The following is a 12,175-nucleotide window of genomic DNA, read 5'->3' on the forward strand; positions in this document are numbered from 1 at the left end:
CCGCGTTGCAGACGGGACACTGCACGCACACGACGCCCCCTCCAGGTGCACGCACGTAGGCCGGGCCGGGTGCACACCCGACGCCCTAGCAAGGTGCGCGCACCCGGGCAGGGCTCACACTTGGCGAACGGGGCGCACTTCGCGAGGGAGGGTGTGCACCTCGACGGGGGTGGGTGGCCGGGGTGGATTCGCACGTGGGTCGCGGTTTGCTAAGTACACACTGCGACAAGCTCATAACGGGTGCGATCATACCAGCATTAGTGCACCGGATCCCATCAGAACTCCGCAGTTAAGCGCGCTTGGGCCGGAGTAGTACTGGGATGGGTGACCTCCCGGGAAGTCCCGGTGTTGCACCCTTTTTTAGTTTTTCGCCGGGCGTCGCAATGCTATTTGAATAAACCTTTTGCCCGTTTGCGTTCTCGTCGGGGCCGGGCCGGGCCGGGGTGCGCTGCCCGCACTACCGCGCGCGCGGGGGCGACACCGAGCGCGCACCCGAGGCACCCCGAGCACACAGGCCACGGTGCAACCCGGGCGTTGTGCGCGCACCCCGGTGCGCCCGAGGTGCTGCGCGCGCACCCAGGTGAAATCGGTGTGCACCTCGGCCAGTGCGCGCTCGGTCGAGTCGCGCACGTTGGCCAAGGTGCACGGTGATGTTTCTTACTCTAAGGTTCCGCACCAGACGCCCGGGACAGGTGAGCGAAGCTGGGCGGGGCCGGGTGCGCGGCCGGGGCAGGTGCACGCAGCTGGAGAGAGCTTTGGAGCACACTTCGGAGCGCACCAATGATGCGCTCCATTCAAAAGTTTCCTGAAAAGGCAAAAAAAGTTGAGATTATAGAATTTCCCACTTGAGAGATTGTAAAAAAAAAAAATTTAAAATGAAGGAAACGCGGGTGCCAAGGTGTGCGCAGCCCAGCCAAGGTGTGCGCACCAAGGCGCCCACCCTGGCGAAGGTGCACGCAAGGTGCGCACCCGAGGCAAACCGGACAATTAACCCAACTTTCGACTTCGCGCGCACCTTGGAGCGCACTTCGGAGCGCTCCTTGGTGCGCACCAATCTTGGGCACCTCGGAGTGCACCATGGCGCCCACCAAGGTGCGCACCCGGGGCAAACCGAGCTCCGACTTCGTGCGCACCTTGGAGCGCACGAAAGGTGCGCACCATGGCGCCCACCAAGGTGCGCAGCCCAGCCAAGGCGTGCGCATCAAGGTGCGCACCCTGGCGAAGGTGCGCACCCGGGGCAAACCGAGCTCCGACTTCGTGCGCACCTTGGAGCGCACAAAAGGTGCGCAACCCAGCCAAGGTGTGCGCACCCCGGTCAAACCGAGCTCCGAATCGTGCGCACCAGAGGTGCACGCCATCGTGCGCACCTTGGAGCACACTTCGGAGCCCTCCTTGGTGCGCGCCGATGTTGCGCACCTCGGAGCGCACCCGGGGAAAACAATGCAATTAACCCGACTTTCGACTTCGTGGGCACCTCGGAGCGCTCTCGGGTTCGCACCTCGGAGCACACCGAGGTGCGCACCTTTGATGCGCTGCCTTCACCAATTTCCAGAAAAGGCAAGAAAACATTGAGAAGGTGTGCGCACCGAGGTGCCCACCCTGGCGAAGGTGCACGCGAGGTGCGCACCCGGGGCAAACCGGGCTCCGACTTCGTGCACGCCGCACCTTGGAGCACACTTCGGAGCGCTCCTTGGTGCGCACCAGGGCGCGCAACCCAGCCGAGGTGCCCACCCCGGCGAAGGTGCACGCGAGGTGCGCACCCGGGGCAAACCGGGCTCCGACTTCGTGCACGCCATGGTGCCCACCGCGGCGAAGGTGCACGCGAGGTGCGCACCCGGGGCAAACCAGGCTCCGACTTCGTGCACGCCGCACCTTGGAGCACACTTCGGAGCGCTCCTTGGTGCGCACCATGGTGCCCACCAGGGCGCGCAACCCCGCCGAAGGTGCACGCGAGGTGCGCACCCGGGGCAAACCGGGCTCCGACTTCGTGCACGCCGCACCTTGGAGCACACTTCGGAGCGCTCCTTGGTGCGCACCATGGTGCCCACCAGGGCGCGCAACCCCGCCGAAGGTGCACGCGAGGTGCGCACCCGGGGCAAACCGGGCTCCGACTTCGTGCACGCCATGGTGCGCACCGCGGCGAAGGTGCGCACCCGGGGCAAACCGGGCTCCGACTTCGTGCACGCCGCACCTTGGAGCACACTTCGGAGCGCTCCTTGGTGCGCACCAGGGCGCGCAACCCAGCCGAGGTGCCCACCCCGGCGAAGGTGCACGCGAGGTGCGTACCCGGGGCAAACCGGGCTCCGACTTCGTGCACGCCGCACCTTGGAGCACACTTCGGAGCGCTCCTTGGTGCGCACCATGGTGCCCACCAGGCCGCGCAACCCAGCCAAGGTGTGCGCACCAAGGTGCACGCGAGGTGCGCACCCGGGGCAAACCGGGGTCCGACTTCGTGCACGCCGCACCTTGGAGCACACATCGGGGCGCTCCCGGGTTCGCACCGGCGTTGCGCACCGTGGTGGGCACCTCGGAGCACACCAAGGTGGGCAGCGAGGTGCGCACCTTTGATGCGATGCCTTCACTAATTTCCATAAAAGGCAAAAAAAAAACGAGATTTTAAAATTTCCGTTTTGAAAGATAGTGAGAAAAAGGGAATGCTGGTGCCATCTTGAGCCCGCCCTGGTGCGCAGCCCAGCCAAGGTGTGCGCACCAAGGTGCCCACCCTGGCGAAGGTGCGCGCCCGGGCAATTAATCCAACTTCCAACTTCGCGCGCGCCAGGGTGGGAGCGCACCCAACAACCGGGCCTGGGAAGAGCCAATGCGAGAAACCCCACCAAACGCTCTGACAAAAAAAGAGGGGGCGCTCCAGTAACCCCGCTTCGGAGCGCACCCTGGGCAAACCCAGCCAAGGTGCCCACCCCGGCCAAGGTGCAGGCGAGGTGCGCACCCGGGGCAAACCGGGCTCCGACAACGTGCACGCCGCACCTTGGAGCACACTTCGTAGCGCTCCCGGGTGCGCACCTCAGAGCACACCAAGGTGGGCAGCGAGGTGCGCACCTTTGATGCGCTGCCTTCACTAATTTCCAGAAAAGGCAAAAAAAAAAGGAGATTTTAAAATTTCCGTTTTGAAAGATAGTGAAAAAAACGGAACGCGCGTGCCATCTTGAGCCCGCCCTGGTGCGCAGCCCAGGTAAGGTGCCCACCCTGGCAAAGGTGCGCACCCGGGCAATTAACCCTACTTCCGACTTCGTGCGCGCCAGGGTGGCAACCGGGCCTCGGAAGAGCCAATGCGAGAAACCCCACCAAACGCTCCGACAAAAAAAGAGGCGGCGCTCCAATAACCCCGCTTCGGAGCGCAGCCGGGGCAAACCAAGCCAAGGTGCCCACCCCGACGAAGGTGCACGCGAGGTGCGCACCCGGGGCAAACCGGGCTCCGACAACGTGCACGCAGCACCTTGGAGCACACTTCGAAGCACTCCCGGGTGCCCACCGGCGTTGCGCACCGTGGTGGGCAGCGAGGTGCGCACCTTTGATGCGCTGCCTTCACTAATTTCCAGAAAAAGGCAAAAAAAAATGAGATTTTAAAATTTCCGTTTTGAAAGATAGTGAAAAAAAAGGAACGCGGGTGCCATCTTGAGCCCGCCCTGGTGCGCAGCCCAGGCAAGGCATGCGCACCAAGGTGCCCACCCGAGGTGCACACCCGGGGCAAACCGGGCTCCGACTTCGTGCAGGCCGCACCTTGGAGCACACTTCGGAGCGCTCCTTGGTGCGCACCATGGTGCCCACCAGGGCGCGCAACCCAGCCAAGGTCTGCACACCAAGGTGCCCACCCCGGCGAAGGTGCACGCGAGGTGCGCACCCGGGGCAAACCGGGCTCCGACTTCGTGCACGCCATGGTGCCCACCGCGGCGAAGGTGCACGCGAGGTGCGCACCCGGGGCAAACCGGGCTCCGACTTCGTGCACGCCGCACCTTGGAGCACACTTCGGAGCGCTCCTTGGTGCGCACCATGGTGCCCACCAGGGCGCGCAACCCAGCCAAGGTGTGCGCACCAAGGTGCACGCGAGGTGCGCACCCGGGGCAAACCGGGGTCCGACTTCGTGCACGCCGCACCTTGGAGCACACATCGGAGCGCTCCCAGGTTCGCACCAGCGTTGCGCACCTTTGATGCGCTGCCTTCACTAATTTCCAGAAAAGGCAAAAAAAAACGAGATTTTAAAATTTCCGTTCTGAAAGATAGTGAAAAAAACGGAACGCGGGTGCCATCTTGAGCCCTTCCTGGTGCGCAGCCCAGGCAAGTTGTGCGCACCAAGGTGCCCACCCTGGCGGAGGTGCGCGCCCGGGGCAATCCGGGCTCCGACTTCGTGCACTGCATGGTGCCCACCAAGGCGCGCAACCCAGCCAAGGTGCCCACCGCAGCGAAGGTGCACGCGAGGTGCGCACCCGAGGTGCACACCCGGGGCAAACCGGGCTCCGACTTCGTGCACGCCGCACCTTGGAGCACACTTCAGAGCGCTCCTTGGTGCGCACCAGGGCGCGCAACCCAGCCGAGGTGCCCACCCCGGCGAAGGTGCACGCGAGGTGCGCACCCGGGGCAAACCGGGCTCCGACTTCGTGCACGCCATGGTGCCCACCGCGGCGAAGGTGCGCACCCGGGGCAAACCGGGCTCCGACTTCGTGCACGCCGCACCTTGGAGCACACTTCGGAGCGCTCCTTGGTGCGCACCATGGTGCCCACCAGGCCGCGCAACCCAGCCAAGGTGTGCGCACCAAGGTGCACGCGAGGTGCGCACCCGGGGCAAACCGGGGTCCGACTTCGTGCACGCCGCACCTTGGAGCACACATCGGGGCGCTCCCGGGTTCGCACCGGCGTTGCGCACCGTGGTGGGCACCTCGGAGCACACCAAGGTGGGCAGCGAGGTGCGCACCTTTGATGCGATGCCTTCACTAATTTCCATAAAAGGCAAAAAAAAAACGAGATTTTAAAATTTCCGTTTTGAAAGATAGTGAGAAAAAGGGAATGCTGGTGCCATCTTGAGCCCGCCCTGGTGCGCAGCCCAGCCAAGGTTTGCGCACCAAGGTGCCCACCCTGGCGAAGGTGCGCGCCCGGGCAATTAACCCAACTTCCAACTTCGCGCGCGCCAGGGTGGGAGCGCACCCAACAACCGGGCCTGGGAAGAGCCAATGCGAGAAACCCCACCAAACTCTCTGACAAAAAAAGAGGGGGCGCTCCAGTAACCCCGCTTCGGAGCGCACCCTGGGCAAACCCAGCCAAGGTGCCCACCCCGGCCAAGGTGCAGGCGAGGTGCGCACCCGGGGCAAACCGGGCTCCGACAACGTGCACGCCGCACCTTGGAGCACACTTCGTAGCGCTCCCGGGTGCGCACCTCAGAGCACACCAAGGTGGGCAGCGAGGTGCGCACCTTTGATGCGCTGCCTTCACTAATTTCCAGAAAAGGCAAAAAAAAAAGGAGATTTTAAAATTTCCGTTTTGAAAGATAGTGAAAAAAACGGAACGCGCGTGCCATCTTGAGCCCGCCCTGGTGCGCAGCCCAGGTAAGGTGCCACCCTGGCAAAGGTGCGCACCCGGGCAATTAACCCTACTTCCGACTTCGTGCGCGCCAGGGTGGCAACCGGGCCTCGGAAGAGCCAATGCGAGAAACCCCACCAAACGCTCCGACAAAAAAAGAGGCGGCGCTCCAATAACCCCGCTTCGGAGCGCAGCCGGGGCAAACCAAGCCAAGGTGCCCACCCCGACGAAGGTGCACGCGAGGTGCGCACCCGGGGCAAACCGGGCTCCGACAACGTGCACGCAGCACCTTGGAGCACACTTCGAAGCACTCCCGGGTGCCCACCGGCGTTGCGCACCGTGGTGGGCAGCGAGGTGCGCACCTTTGATGCGCTGCCTTCACTAATTTCCAGAAAAAGGCAAAAAAAAATGAGATTTTAAAATTTCCGTTTTGAAAGATAGTGAAAAAAAAGGAACGCGGGTGCCATCTTGAGCCCGCCCTGGTGCGCAGCCCAGGCAAGGCATGCGCACCAAGGTGCCCACCCGAGGTGCACACCCGGGGCAAACCGGGCTCCGACTTCGTGCAGGCCGCACCTTGGAGCACACTTCGGAGCGCTCCTTGGTGCGCACCATGGTGCCCACCAGGGCGCACCCGAGGCAAACCGGGCTCCGACTTCGTGCACGCCGCACCTTGGAGCACACATCGGAGCGCTCCCAGGTTCGCACCAGCGTTGCGCACCTTTGATGCGCTGCCTTCACTAATTTCCAGAAAAGGCAAAAAAAAACGATATTTTAAAATTTCCGTTCTGAAAGATAGTGAAAAAAACGGAACGCGGGTGCCATCTTGAGCCCTTCCTGATGCGCAGCCCAGGCAAGTTGTGCGCACCAAGGTGCCCACCCTGGCGGAGGTGCGCGCCCGGGGCAAACCGGGCTCCGACTTCGTGCACTGCATGGTGCCCACCAAGGCGCGCAACCCAGCCAAGGTGCCCACCGCAGCGAAGGTGCACGCGAGGTGCGCACCCGAGGTGCACACCCGGGGCAAACCGGGCTCCGACTTCGTGCACGCCGCACCTTGGAGCACACTTCAGAGCGCTCCTTGGTACGCACCAGGGCGCGCAACCCAGCCAAGGTGCTCACCCCGGCGAAGGTGCACGCGAGGTGCGCACCCGGGGCAAACCGGGCTCGGACTTCGTGCACGCCGCACCTTGGAGCACACATCGGAGCGCTCCCGGGTTCGCACCAGCATTGCGCACCTTTGATGCGCTGCCTTCACTAATTTCCAGAAAAGGCAAAAAAAAGAAAAAAATGAGATTTTAAAATTTCCGTTTTGAAAGATAGTGAAAAAAACGGAACGCGGGTGCCATCTTGAGCCCGCCCTGGTGTGCAGCCCAGGCAAGTTGTGCGCACCAAGGCACCCACCCTGGCCAAGGTGGGTCACGGGGTGGGTCCTAGGGTGGGTAACGGGGTGGGTACTAAGGTGCGTGCCAAGGTGGGTCATAGGGTGGGTGCCAAGGTGGGCACCAGGGTGGGTGTGCACCAACCCTAGCCAGGGTAGGTCACGGGGTGGTTGTCGGGGTGGGCGTCAAGGAGCCAAGGTGGGTGGCAAGTAGCCAAGTTGCGTGCCAAGGTGGGTGTCGGGGTGGGTGCCAAGGATCCAAGGTGGGTGCCAAGGAACCAAGGTGGGTGTCTGGGTGGGTGCCGAGGTGGGAGCCAGGGTGGGTCCCAAGGTGAGTGCAAAGGTGGGTGCCAGGGTCAAGGTGAGTGCCAATGTGGGTTCCAAGGTGCCAGGGTCAGGGTGAGTGCCAATGTGGGTTCAAAGGTGCTAAGTTGGGTGCGAGGTTGGGTGCGAGGGTGGGTGGGTGCCAAGGTGTGCTAGGTGGAAGCCCGGGTGGGTCGGCATCCCATGGGTGTCGAGTTGGGTGCCTGATGGGTGCTTCTTGTCAAGTTTTAGTCGTCGGGACTCATTTCGAGCCTTAGAGGTCGTTTCTTGTCCGGTTGCCCTGTCTTCGACCTGGGAACCCAATTTTGGTCCTCGGGTCCCATTTTTTTTTGTCTCGCATCCCACTTTTGGCCTGTGGCCTTTTCGGGGTCGATTCTCGTTTTGGGCATCAGAGCATGTTTCTTCTCCTAAAACCCAATATTTGTTTATTAAGTCTCGGAACACATTTTTGTTCTCGTGGACCCATCATGGGTCTTGGAACGCATTTGTGGTCCTTGGGTCCCATTTTGCATCCCGAAACTTGTGTTTTGGTGCTTGATCCCTATTTTGGGTGCCCACCTTGCACCAAGTGCGCACCCGGGGCAAACCGAGCGCCTTGGTGCACCGGGGCAAGATCGAGCGTGCACCCGAGGCGCCCCGAACATGCACCAAGGTGCACTCGGCCCACATGTGAGCGCAGGTCGTTGCGCCCGAGGTGGTGTGTGGGCACCGCGTTGCAGACGGGACACTGCACGCACACGACGCCCCCTACAGGTGCACGCACGTAGGCCGGGCCGGGTGCACACCCGACGCCCTAGCAAGGTGCGCGCACCCGGGCAGGGCTCACACTTGGCGAACGGGGCGCACTTCGCGAGGGAGGGTGTGCACCTCGACGGGGGTGGGTGGCCGGGGTGGATTCGCACGTGGGTCGCGGTTTGCTAAGTACACACTGCGACAAGCTCATAACGGGTGCGATCATACCAGCGTTAGTGCACCGGATCCCATCAGAACTCCGCAGTTAAGCGCGCTTGGGCCGGAGTAGTACTGGGATGGGTGACCTCCCGGGAAGTCCCGGTGTTGCACCCTTTTTTAGTTTTTCGCCGGGCATCGCAATGCTATTTGAATAAACCTTTTGCCCGTTTGCGTTCTCGTCGGGGCCGGGCCGGGCCGGGGTGCGCTGCCCGCACTACCGCGCGCGCGGGGGCGACACCGAGCGCGCACCCGAGGCGCCCCGAGCACACAGGCCACGGTGCAACCCGGGCGTTGTGCGCGCACCCCGGTGCGCCCGAGGTGCTGCGCGCGCACCCAGGTGAAATCGGTGTGCACCTCGGCCAGTGCGCGCTCGGTCGAGTCGCGCACGTTGGCCAAGGTGCACGGTGATGTTTCTTACTCTAAGGTTCCGCACCAGACGCCCGGGACAGGTGAGCGAAGCTGGGCGGGGCCGGGTGCGCGGCCGGGGCAGGTGCACGCAGCTGGAGAGAGCTTTGGAGCACACTTCGGAGCGCACCAATGATGCGCTCCATTCAAAAGTTTCCTGAAAAGGCAAAAAAAGTTGAGATTATAGAATTTCCCACTTGAGAGATTGTAAAAAAAAAAAATTTAAAATGAAGGAAACGCGGGTGCCAAGGTGTGCGCAGCCCAGCCAAGGTGTGCGCACCAAGGCGCCCACCCTGGCGAAGGTGCACGCAAGGTGCGCACCCGAGGCAAACCGGACAATTAACCCAACTTTCGACTTCGCGCGCACCTTGGAGCGCACTTCGGAGCGCTCCTTGGTGCGCACCAATCTTGGGCACCTCGGAGTGCACCATGGCGCCCACCAAGGTGCGCACCCGGGGCAAACCGAGCTCCGACTTCGTGCGCACCTTGGAGCGCACGAAAGGTGCGCACCATGGCGCCCACCAAGGTGCGCAGCCCAGCCAAGGCGTGCGCATCAAGGTGCGCACCCTGGCGAAGGTGCGCACCCGGGGCAAACCGAGCTCCGACTTCGTGCGCACCTTGGAGCGCACAAAAGGTGCGCAACCCAGCCAAGGTGTGCGCACCCCGGTCAAACCGAGCTCCGAATCGTGCGCACCAGAGGTGCACGCCATCGTGCGCACCTTGGAGCACACTTCGGAGCCCTCCTTGGTGCGCGCCGATGTTGCGCACCTCGGAGCGCACCCGGGGAAAACAATGCAATTAACCCGACTTTCGACTTCGTGGGCACCTCGGAGCGCTCTCGGGTTCGCACCTCGGAGCACACCGAGGTGCGCACCTTTGATGCGCTGCCTTCACCAATTTCCAGAAAAGGCAAGAAAACATTGAGAAGGTGTGCGCACCGAGGTGCCCACCCTGGCGAAGGTGCACGCGAGGTGCGCACCCGGGGCAAACCGGGCTCCGACTTCGTGCACGCCGCACCTTGGAGCACACTTCGGAGCGCTCCTTGGTGCGCACCAGGGCGCGCAACCCAGCCGAGGTGCCCACCCCGGCGAAGGTGCACGCGAGGTGCGCACCCGGGGCAAACCGGGCTCCGACTTCGTGCACGCCATGGTGCCCACCGCGGCGAAGGTGCACGCGAGGTGCGCACCCGGGGCAAACCGGGCTCCGACTTCGTGCACGCCGCACCTTGGAGCACACTTCGGAGCGCTCCTTGGTGCGCACCATGGTGCCCACCAGGGCGCGCAACCCCGCCGAAGGTGCACGCGAGGTGCGCACCCGGGGCAAACCGGGCTCCGACTTCGTGCACGCCGCACCTTGGAGCACACTTCGGAGCGCTCCTTGGTGCGCACCATGGTGCCCACCAGGGCGCGCAACCCCGCCGAAGGTGCACGCGAGGTGCGCACCCGGGGCAAACCGGGCTCCGACTTCGTGCACGCCGCACCTTGGAGCACACTTCGGAGCGCTCCTTGGTGCGCACCAGGGCGCGCAACCCAGCCGAGGTGCCCACCCCGGCGAAGGTGCACGCGAGGTGCGTACCCGGGGCAAACCGGGCTCCGACTTCGTGCACGCCGCACCTTGGAGCACACTTCGGAGCGCTCCTTGGTGCGCACCATGGTGCCCACCAGGCCGCGCAACCCAGCCAAGGTGTGCGCACCAAGGTGCACGCGAGGTGCGCACCCGGGGCAAACCGGGGTCCGACTTCGTGCACGCCGCACCTTGGAGCACACATCGGGGCGCTCCCGGGTTCGCACCGGCGTTGTGCACCGTGGTGGGCACCTCGGAGCACACCAAGGTGGGCAGCGAGGTGCGCACCTTTGATGCGATGCCTTCACTAATTTCCATAAAAGGCAAAAAAAAAACGAGATTTTAAAATTTCCGTTTTGAAAGATAGTGAGAAAAAGGGAATGCTGGTGCCATCTTGAGCCCGCCCTGGTGCGCAGCCCAGCCAAGGTGTGCGCACCAAGGTGCCCACCCTGGCGAAGGTGCGCGCCCGGGCAATTAACCCAACTTCCAACTTCGCGCGCGCCAGGGTGGGAGCGTACCCAACAACCGGGCCTGGGAAGAGCCAATGCGAGAAACCCCACCAAACGCTCTGACAAAAAAAGAGGGGGCGCTCCAGTAACCCCGCTTCGGAGCGCACCCTGGGCAAACCCAGCCAAGGTGCCCACCCCGGCCAAGGTGCAGGCGAGGTGCGCACCCGGGGCAAACCGGGCTCCGACAACGTGCACGCCGCACCTTGGAGCACACTTCGTAGCGCTCCCGGGTGCGCACCTCAGAGCACACCAAGGTGGGCAGCGAGGTGCGCACCTTTGATGCGCTGCCTTCACTAATTTCCAGAAAAGGCAAAAAAAAAAGGAGATTTTAAAATTTCCGTTTTGAAAGATAGTGAAAAAAACGGAACGCGCGTGCCATCTTGAGCCCGCCCTGGTGCGCAGCCCAGGTAAGGTGCCCACCCTGGCAAAGGTGCGCACCCGGGCAATTAACCCTACTTCCGACTTCGTGCGCGCCAGGGTGGCAACCGGGCCTCGGAAGAGCCAATGCGAGAAACCCCACCAAACGCTCCGACAAAAAAAGAGGCGGCGCTCCAATAACCCCGCTTCGGAGCGCAGCCGGGGCAAACCCAGCCAAGGTGCCCACCCCGACGAAGGTGCACGCGAGGTGCGCACCCGGGGCAAACCGGGCTCCGACAACGTGCATGCAGCACCTTGGAGCACACTTCGAAGCACTCCCGGGTGCCCACCGGCGTTGCGCACCGTGGTGGGCAGCGAGGTGCGCACCTTTGATGCGCTGCCTTCACTAATTTCCAGAAAAAGGCAAAAAAAAATGAGATTTTAAAATTTCCGTTTTGAAAGATAGTGAAAAAAAAGGAACGCGGGTGCCATCTTGAGCCCGCCCTGGTGCGCAGCCCAGGCAAGGCATGCGCACCAAGGTGCCCACCCGAGGTGCACACCCGGGGCAAACCGGGCTCCGACTTCGTGCAGGCCGCACCTTGGAGCACACTTCGGAGCGCTCCTTGGTGCGCACCATGGTGCCCACCAGGGCGCGCAACCCAGCCAAGGTCTGCACACCAAGGTGCCCACCCCGGCGAAGGTGCACGCGAGGTGCGCACCCGGGGCAAACCGGGCTCCGACTTCGTGCACGCCATGGTGCCCACCGCGGCGAAGGTGCACGCGAGGTGCGCACCCGGGGCAAACCGGGCTCCGACTTCGTGCACGCCGCACCTTGGAGCACACTTCGGAGCGCTCCTTGGTGCGCACCATGGTGCCCACCAGGGCGCGCAACCCAGCCAAGGTGTGCGCACCAAGGTGCACGCGAGGTGCGCACCCGGGGCAAACCGGGGTCCGACTTCGTGCACGCCGCACCTTGGAGCACACATCGGAGCGCTCCCAGGTTCGCACCAGCGTTGCGCACCTTTGATGCGCTGCCTTCACTAATTTCCAGAAAAGGCAAAAAAAAACGAGATTTTAAAATTTCCGTTCTGAAAGATAGTGAAAAAAACGGAACGCGGGTGCCATCTTGAGCCCTTCCTGGTGCGCAGCCCAGGCAAGTTGT

General features: G+C 63.2%; 2 non-coding genes across 2 annotated transcripts; both read left to right on the forward strand.

Moving 5' to 3' along the window:
* Nucleotides 1-238: 238 nt before the first annotated feature.
* LOC131869950 (5S ribosomal RNA) lies at nucleotides 239-357 on the forward strand. Its single transcript, XR_009368318.1, has one exon. It is a non-coding gene; the product is annotated as a 5S ribosomal RNA (ribosomal RNA).
* A 7,817-nt stretch (nucleotides 358-8,174) lies between these two features.
* LOC131869947 (5S ribosomal RNA) lies at nucleotides 8,175-8,293 on the forward strand. Its single transcript, XR_009368315.1, has one exon. It is a non-coding gene; the product is annotated as a 5S ribosomal RNA (ribosomal RNA).
* Nucleotides 8,294-12,175: the final 3,882 nt, after the last annotated feature.

This window comes from Cryptomeria japonica, unplaced genomic scaffold (assembly GCF_030272615.1).
Source record: "Cryptomeria japonica unplaced genomic scaffold, Sugi_1.0 HiC_scaffold_274, whole genome shotgun sequence".
NCBI lineage: Eukaryota > Viridiplantae > Streptophyta > Pinopsida > Cupressales > Cupressaceae > Cryptomeria > Cryptomeria japonica.